The sequence below is a fragment of the Coturnix japonica genome, chromosome 7 (assembly GCF_001577835.2).
Source record: "Coturnix japonica isolate 7356 chromosome 7, Coturnix japonica 2.1, whole genome shotgun sequence".
NCBI classification, from domain to species: Eukaryota; Metazoa; Chordata; class Aves; order Galliformes; family Phasianidae; genus Coturnix; species Coturnix japonica.
This window is the reverse complement of record NC_029522.1, coordinates 16,628,488-16,638,252: the sequence shown is the minus strand read 5'-3', so window position 1 is coordinate 16,638,252 and position 9,765 is coordinate 16,628,488.

The following is a 9,765-nucleotide window of genomic DNA, read 5'->3' as shown; positions in this document are numbered from 1 at the left end:
TTCAACGTATCTTCTTCCACATGGCAACGTGCCACTCATACCGTGCCTCCGTCATTCCTCTTCAAGTGCTTTCAGAGGTCGCTCCCCTCGGAGCCCGCCCAGACGCCCCGGCTCCGTCTGCCCGCCCTCAGAGCGCATGAGACGGCCCCGGACCCAGCTCCTTCCGCTCACCGGCCATAGGAGCCCTCGGGGCAGCTCCAGCCCAGGCCGCCCGCCATCGGAGCCCGCGTGGCTTCGCTTGCTCCGGCTGCCCTCCATTGAAGTCCACTCAGCTTGGGCGGCTGTACCGGCTGCCGCCGCAGTCGCGGCCCCGACGCACCTCGGCTCGGCCCTGTCCGGTCCGGCCCCGACGCACCTCGGCTCGGCTCGGCCTGGACCGGCCCCGACCCACCTCGGACCGGCCCGGACCGGCCCCGACCCACCTCGGACCGGACCGGCCCCGACCCACCTCGGACCGGACCGGCCCCGACCCACCTCGGCCCGGCTCGGCCCCGCCCCGCCCCACCTCGGCTCGGCCCGGCCCCGACCCACCTCGGCTCGGCTCGGCTCGGCCCGGCCCCGACCCCGCCGCCCCCCAGCCCCGCCGCACCTCGGCTCTGGAGACCGCTTGCCGCCCGTGCCTCCTCCGCCGCCGCCTGTCCCTCACAGCACCCAGCGCCTTCTCACACTCTGAGGAGAACGCCTCACGCACCTGCCCGCGCGGGCACCTTTTATAGCTGTCCCTGAAGCGCCAACCAATCAGAACCCAGAACACCTCAGTCGCTTCCCGCCGCTTTTCTTCCCGCCTCTTTCTCTCCCCTCAGCGTTCCCGCCCTTTCCAGCTGAGGCACCAGCCCGCGCTCACCTGACGGTCACCTGTGGGTCCCGTTGCCGCCCGCCCCTCAGTGCAGAGCAGCCCCACAGCTGCTCCCATCACAGCCCGGCACCTGGCACAGCTGGCTGCGGGGAAATCAGTCCTTCACTTTCAGTGTTCCTTTTAACAGTCAGATCCACAAACATAACTGAAATAAATATATATTTTAAAGGAATTCTTCTCCATCACACCTCCCCCCTCTGCCCCCACAGCAGAAACCCCTGAGCTCAGAGATATTGTTACTAAGGGAAAAGGGCACCTGACAGATGAAGGATATTATTTATTTGTTTTGTAGAGAGGCTTGTATCTTTTAACTTCTTCACACAGCCTGCTGGGAAATGCTCACCTAATCTCTGTGCTTTGCACTGCTCCTCTGCTACATTCCTTTCATTCTCTCCTTGGCTACTTTCTTTCTCATTGTAGCAATGGTACAAAATAAGGCTATGGAGCAGACACAATTATGGTACAGAGTATTTGCTGCTTCCACCAATGGGCTATGCCCAAATAGGACGTATCAGTAGCACAAATGACTGAGTTCTGAGGGAAAGTTTCTCTTCAGGTTTTCTTTCACCTGGCATGTTACCCAGTCCAATGGACTGCCCTCAAGAAGGGCACCCAGGACCTGAGGGAACAGGTTATGGTACAGATGGTGTATCACACCAGCATCCAACCCATTTACACCGCATTGAATGAAGACAAGTTGTCACGGACCACATGTATTTTCTCCAAAAGTAATGCTTCCTTTTTATTTTCGTGGAAACTACAACAGTTAAAATGAGCACAGTAACTCTGATAGAGCAAATTCTGAGCTACAAAATGCTGTTTGTCAACATGGTCACCACCATTAGCTAGGCATTTTTGCCAGCTATGAACATGAGGTTGCATGCTGTGCACATCAAAATCTGCACCAGCACACATAACCCACGATCACTATCACCACTGCTGAAGTTCCCTACACCCAGCCTTCTCTGTGCTCACATCCACAAGTGTTCAACAAGCACCAATGAAGGTCAGTGGGTGCCATTTCATCCCCCCCCCCCCCAGAAGAATGACACACCTTTACTTCATAAGCACTTCCTGGATGTCAGGTGCCATTTTGTCAGTGTTCCTCTGCTGCCATCTGTCAAACATATGTAACGTTAGACTGGTCAAAGGTTTAACCTCTACTGCCATACCACCAAAATCAGTTTGCTCAATGTGAAAATTTGGATGTTTTCAAAGAGTTCAAATAACAGACCAACTGCAGGCTGCGGCGGTGACCTTCTTTAAGTTGCATCAACTGGTAAAGTAGCTATTTCTGTCAAGCTTTGCAGTTGTTCTTCTGTTACTCTATTCTTCCTACTGCCTCACTTAATTCAGTAAGCAGCAGTTAATAATCCTTGCAATTGTATCATATAGAGGTCTCCGCTGCATTAACACTACTCAAAACAATCTAAAACAAACAAATGAACAAAACCACAAACAACATCAACAACATGTACACATGCACCTCTAGGAGCAGTGTTTGAGCAAAACAGTTGCATGTATTCATTATAAAGCAGTTAGACAAAGGTGTGCCTGAGAGATTTTATTATCAGTACTGAGTACTGGAAAGGAATAATACTGTTATTAGAAATCTGTATATTAAATAGGATTTTGTCATCATCTGTGCTTCCCTATGAACTAATTTTGAGGTTGCAAAACTCCAATGAATCCTTTTCCTTACATTCTTCACAATATCCACTCATAAATGAGTTGGTATGCTTTTCCTTAGCTATGTAAAGCCTTGATAACTGTAGGCTGTATAAAAAGATATCCAACTGAAAACACTCACAGAAATTCTGCATAGCTTGAGGCAAGAGTGTATATACATAACAGCTAAACATCATTTTGTGTTTGTGGAATAAACAAAGGAAGGCTTGCAACAGACAGCATTTTACTAGAACAAGATCACTGTGTATAAAGAAATAAGGAAGAGGTTTAAAACTGAAGCTCACTTTTTCTCTTCCCTGTTTACTGCTGTTGAGATCATTCCTAGAGGTCAGTCTTGCAATGTAGAAAAGCTGAATGGAGAAAGCATTCAGTATCTCAGCCTTTCCTCTGTTCTGTGTCACAAGAGCATCACCTCAATTAGTAACAGAGCCACATTTTACCTGGTCTTCCTTTTGGGTCCCTTTTTTGGGTCACAGCTTCTTCCCTGACAGGGACACGTGCTCTGGCACCTGCTAAACAACTAGCATGAGTTGTGACACAAACTGCTGCATCTGTCTGGGAGCTGTGCTGCACACTGTGTTTATGTACAGGCCCCTCTCTAGCAACAAATGAAAGGCTGCTCAACCCTCCTGAATACAGGCCAAGCTGCACAGAAGGCTGCAAGCACCTTGGTGTCAATGGCAGTCAACCAAACTGCTTGAAGATCCTAGAGATTTTGGCCCAAACCCTTTTGGTTCCCCCTTACCTTGATCTTATCTAGCATTAAGGCCAAAAAGTTATAGAAACTTCCTTGACAATTTATTCTATAGCTTACCTGTTTACAGAAGAAAATATAGTAGAGTCCACTTGAGTAGCATGAAATTCAAAAGCCTTTAGTCAAACTGGAACATTGTGCACTGGCTGGCACATTTTTGGAAAGATACTAAAATGTAACTCTGTGTTACTTAATTAATGTGAGCTGTATGGAAGTCATCTCATTTCCATTTATATTCCATACATATCAACTTTACATAACTGTAGTACTTGATTTCAGAATTTCAAGTATTCCACAGAGGAGAAAAGACATCCACACCTGCAAGATATGAAAAGTTCAATTTTTTTCCATATAGACAGGAAACATCACAGTAATGCTTAATTAAAATTATGAGTTCAGATTCATCAGTACTCAAATCTGTCTCCAGTCTCTGTTCCATCCTAGGGCAGTAAGTTTCATAGATCACAAGGCTGAGATAGATTTACTTCTGACTTGACTCAGTCACAGCTTCCAAATACTGAGTGTAGACATCACAGGATCTGCCATAGTCCCCGCTGCCTTAATACAGTACTGCTGAATGGAGAATATCACTGAGGGCCACAGCGTATCTTTAGGAAGTTTCTAAGTCATATGAACAAAATACACAACAGTAGAAACTGACTGGTCATCACCCCAAAGACAGAACACTTTCATAGGAAATCAATACTAACAAGCAGTTCTCCTTGCTTCCTCCTTCATTTTCAAACACAGTTCACCCTTAAGAAAAAAACAAAAAACAAAAAACAAAAAAAACCAACCTTGAGCGATATTTCCTTAAGACTGACATTTGTTCAGCTTTCCTGCAGGAGTAGTCTATATTATTCTAAATGCAGCACAATAGAGCTTGAGGAAATTAAGCCTTTATTGCTACCCTGCCCACACCTTCCCCAACAGAGGCCTATCCAGAAAGTGCACACCTCATTGCATGCCTTCTCACTTTTGAGTTTGTGCCCTAAAGCCCAGCTGGCAAGCGGAAAGGCTGCCTAGTGGCCAGCAGAGTTCTCAGCTGACTCGATCCACTGGTCTCCCTATTAGAATGGCATACTACATCATTTATTTCACTTTACACTATTCCAGTTACAAACACGATTTCTACTTTCACCTTTTAAAAATAAGCAATTTCTAATCCAAATATAGCAGAACGCCCCATTACTGAGAATGACTTGCACTGCCAGGATAAGTCTACAGATTCTGCAACAGAAAATGTTCACAAAGCTTCTCATAGTGTCACAGAATCATTAAGGCCAAGAGAAACCACTAAGATCACCTAATTCAAACCATTAACCCATCACCACCATGCCCACTAACCCATATCACTCAGTCTGTCACTACCCTTTTCTTGAAAAACCCCAGGAATAGAGAAAATACTTGAAAATATGGCAGAAAAAAGTACAAAACTGATTTGAATACTACAATTTATGCTATAAAGATTCAGTTATTTAAATCACATACATGAAACCTGGTCTTCATAGAAATAAAATGGCTCAGAACAGTTAATAAATGCTTATTCCCTTCAATTTCTTCTACCTTGACCATATGTCTTATAGAACCATAATAGTGCACCTGGTTAAAACCATTGCATTTGGCCCTAGTTTTCCTTTGTGTAATTCAATAGAATTATATGAGGTTGTGGTTTGCTGGTGGTTTTTGTTTTGTTTTGGTTGGTTGGCTGTGGTTTTTTAAAATTTAAGCTAGGTTCTATATTACCTCTTTATTTGTCGCATTAGGTCTTAATTTGCTAGAGAGCTATCAACAGATTAAGACCAAACTGCATAAATTATTAATGCTGTCATTTCCTGGAGGTTTTTTGTTGTTCGTTGTTGTTGTTGTTTTGTTGGTTATTTTGTGTTTTTTTTAAGCAATCCCACTAAATTCCAGCAATTACAGTCAACACAACTGACAGTCAAAACAATTGCAGCCATTACTGAACCAGCTAAAAGCAATTAAACAGCTGTATCTTCTACAGCATTACTGAATCCAGAGACCTACAAATTATACAGACCTCATAATACTAGTTATAGTTACAATGTGGCTTATGGAGCATGGATAAGTATGATTACATGATAAATATCTTCAATTTATAAGGTAGTTAGAAAGTTATTTGTAGTGTAGTGTATTACTAAAGCAAAACTAAATGACTTCTAAAATCTTTCTAACATTTTATGCATTTTTATATATGCGTGTTTTAGATTTTGTGTATTTGCTCATTACAGAATCATTACAGAATCTGATTCAGATATGAGGTACAAGTCAGATGCAGAGACATATATGTGCATAGAAACACAGTCCTCCATAAGAATTTTGGTGTAACTTGCTGTATAAAGGATTTTCCAGCAGTAATTAAATTAAAAGCAAAAATAAATCTAAGAGTAAAAGTATGAATTATTCTTTGTTGAAAAGTACATAACAGGTCTCATCTCTCCTTCACAACCAAGCACTAAAACCAGGCTTAAAGTGTAATATGGAAATAGGCTACCATTTTTTTGAACCTTTATTTCTGTTTATTGTAACTGCTGAGCAGCTGCTCACATTGTTGAATTTGCATTTTAGAAAGCACATCAGATGCAAAGCAAGTAGAGATAGGCTAATAATCCGTTAATTCACTTCACTTGTTTCCACAAGTCATTTACAACAATTTTTCATACAGTGTATTTTCTACTGGCTTACTTGTTTTTTGCCTTTTCAAATGAATTTATTTGTGAATCTTACATTATTTAGCCCAGGAAAAAAAAACACAATTCATTGAAAATCATGCAAACAATTAGAGACAAGTAATTACTCACAAATACTTCAATTTATTCCTACAAAATGACACACCTAAAGCTGTTATTTATTTCAAGCCATGGAGTGAAGGTCACTTATTAAGTGCAGATTCTGTTAGCAAATTATTTCTATGGGTTCTTCTAATGCTTCCATAAACACTCATGTGAGGATGTGGTCTCAAGCAGGGGCCATTTATCTTTTGAAGACCTTTTAATTAATTATTTTTATCAAATGGCAAATGGGGAAGAGGCATGCCTATTTTAAGTTCAAGTTACCTCTGTTTTGTTGAGTATCTCCATGGCATAACGCAGTGATCCCAGTTTCTTCTTTCAGTGACTTTGTCAGCTTACTGGAAATAGCTCTGGAAGGAGTTCTCCAGATTCCTCAGAGACCTTTCATTTTACCTTTGGATTTCTTCCAGTACACCAGGAATTGTACAGTTATAGCAGCATTATATGTAGAAAATCTGCATGAGTTTTGAAGTTCTTCAGCAATAGCAAATTACAATTATTTACACTGTAATCACAGATATTCTGGTAATTTTTTACAAATATATCCTAAAATTAGACTTTTGGGAAAGGAAAATTGTAGCAGTTGTTGGCTTGGTAGCTCTTTAAAAAGTGTTACTGATACATTCAGAAGGAAGAGTTTTTCTTGGGTTTTCTTTCATCAGCAACAGTAGCTCTAATGCTGCATTTAGAATCTGTGTACTCCTATAGGAAATGAGAGGGAGTTATCTGAGCACAATTACAATCCTCCCTGCGAGGGAGCCAGGTCACAAAGCAGCAACTGACTTCTCACCACTTCCTGCAAAAAAAGAAAGCCTGAAGTCCTTTGGAAGATAGGAGAACATGTATTGCACTATACTGTAATGTATGGCAGAGCTGCTGACTAATTTGCACCTACAGCATAAGTACATTTTTCTAGGGCTGAGTAAAAACAAACAAAAATAAACAACAACGAAAGAAAACAGAACAAACCCACCACCAACACACTGATATGGTGTATTTAGAGGAGGGAAAATAAACTTGACTTTTTTAGTAAAGGAAAAAAGTCCCTCTTGAAAAATACGTACAATAATGGAAGACAGTGCAAAACAATATAAAGAAATTCAGTGTCTCTGAAACATAGCAAGACACCAGCATTTTACTTACAAAAAGTGCAACAGACTTAGAGAAACACACCAAAATATTTCAGCTGCACACCCACCAGCAAATGAAAACAATTAATTAATAAAGGTCATTGTTACAATGAATTAGTAAAAGTTGTGTTTTTTACAAATAGGAAACCTTGCTGCAATACAAGCAGCTTGGGTTCTTTGGTTCAGCCCCCTTAAGCCCAACGTGTGGGGCTCTCACCTCTTTGCTTGCTGAAGCTGTATTCCTTGGGATAATCAAGAATGGTGCTACCCCATTTAGAGACTGCCATGTGCACGTGAAGCAGAAAAATGAATTAGCTGAAGCAGACACAGTCAGTAAGGACTTTACTTCAAAGAATTCTCATAGCCAGACACGGTAATAGGGAAGCATAAAAAAAACCCAAAGCAGTGGAAAGAAAGAGTTCATTTTATACAGACAAGTGGTTAACCTGGCCCTCTGCCCAGAAATGTCTATTCTACCCTGTGGGCAGCCTTCTCAAAAGTAAAGAAAGAAGCTTAATTGAGATTAATGGCCTTTTCTACTGGGGTTCAGGGAAAGTCCTAATTAATAAAGCAACATACTGAACAGTGATTATAATTTATAATATGTGAAAACTTTAGAATACTTAATAAGAACTGACCAACACAACCCTGACTGAGAAATATCTTCCACCTATCTCAGTTTACTTTCAATATAAGGTACACCTGCCCAGTTCAAAGATAACATTCCAGTGTTTTATGCTTTAAAGGTCAACATGCTTATTTTATATGCCAGCATTATCCAGACACTTGCTGGAATCACACTTCAAGCAGTTAGGACTTGAAATCAGCTTACCTTGTGGTCACAGATAAAATTCCATAGATCTAGGTAACTGCACTTTTACATTTGTTCATTTTGCTGGTAGTCTGTGTTTCTAGGCTTTCTTGAAACATTAATTTTTCTCCACTTCTCCACCTATCTCCTGTAATGATGTTCTACATTTTCTCTTACACTGTTGTGGAACTGCTACTTTCCATACAGAAAAAGGCCAAATATTTTCAGAGTAACTCCTGCCTCAAACCAATTGTTCACAGATGAACTAGAATGCTATCCTGTTAAAAAACATATCATTTAAGAAATTCACAACAGAGATTTAATCATTCATATACAAGAACAATTCATACGCACCTTCAAAGGTAAAGGAAAATAATTTACTCCTTCTTTTGTGATACACTTGTTTAATGTTAGTTGTCAAAAATCTTTGCAGATGTCCTGGTCAGCATCATAAAATGCTTTATTCCTTGATACACACTGAGTATGCACAGGAGCATATCCTTGTGTTTTAAGTAAAGGAATATAAATGCATTCACAAATACGCATATAAATGTATGCTTATTCAGCCTGAAAGAAGTACATTCAAATGCTGAACAGATAACCAAGTAAACAGCAGAAATGAATCAAGGTAAGCGTTATCTTATTTTCTAACTTCTCTATCATCATTACTAGAACAGAGAACCAATAAGTTTATCATTTTTCACCAAGCCTACTAAAAAATTTCTGCAGCCATCTTTTTAACCTTTGCCTTCCATTGATGCCTCAGCTTTCCATTTCCTCTTGGCTACCTTAGTTCCAGTTCTTGAGGAAGTACTCCAGATTCACATGCCACCACCAATTTGCAAATGGTAAAACACATAAGAAGAAATTCAGGCAGGTGTAATTCTGTTGACATCCAGTGAGCTACACCTAACAGCAGAATCTCATTGTTGCCCTAATATGCTATTGATTAAACAATCTTTGCATGAGCTGAGCACTCCTTAATAGTCACACACTATGCAGTTATCTTCTGTTATTTTATTTTTGTGCATTACTCTATGTTATTTAAATGCTAAGCTAAGGGGCTGGACTTCTTAATACCTTTCTTTGCAGCAGTTATTTATCTCTCGCCTTTTTTTTGCTACAGGAAATTATTTAAGTTGAAAAATAAATAAATAAATAAATAAATAAATAAATAAAAACTGTTTTTAATAAACCTCATTCTACCTGAAGGATGCTACCCTAAAATAATCAAAATCAAACATGCGGTACGTGTTATTAAGTATCAGTGACTTTTCAATATCTTTCAAATACCTTTAAAATATTGAGACTCCTGTGACTCCTCTTATTCACACCAGCACTGAATGAGTTTGTTCTTTGAGGTGAGAGCCCAGCCCAGTCCTCAGGGGTGCACAGCAGCCCAGGGCAGGCTGCGGGCACGGCCTGTGCTCAGCGCTGGGCACAGAAAGCCAAGAAGGGGGGTGGCAGCAGAGGTGCCTCCACCTCTCACTGCTGGACAGAATTGAGGGACAGAAGAGCGGTGTCCAAACACTCCTTGAATTCCAGCAGCTCAGTGCCCACTACCCTGAACTGCCTCTTCTGTGCTCAACACCCCCTGGTGAAGAACCTTTTTCTAACACCTACCTGACCCCGCTGTTCCCTCACATCCTGTTGCCATCATCAGAGAGCGAAGATCAGTGCCTCCCCCCTGCTCCCCTGTGAGGAGCTGTAGG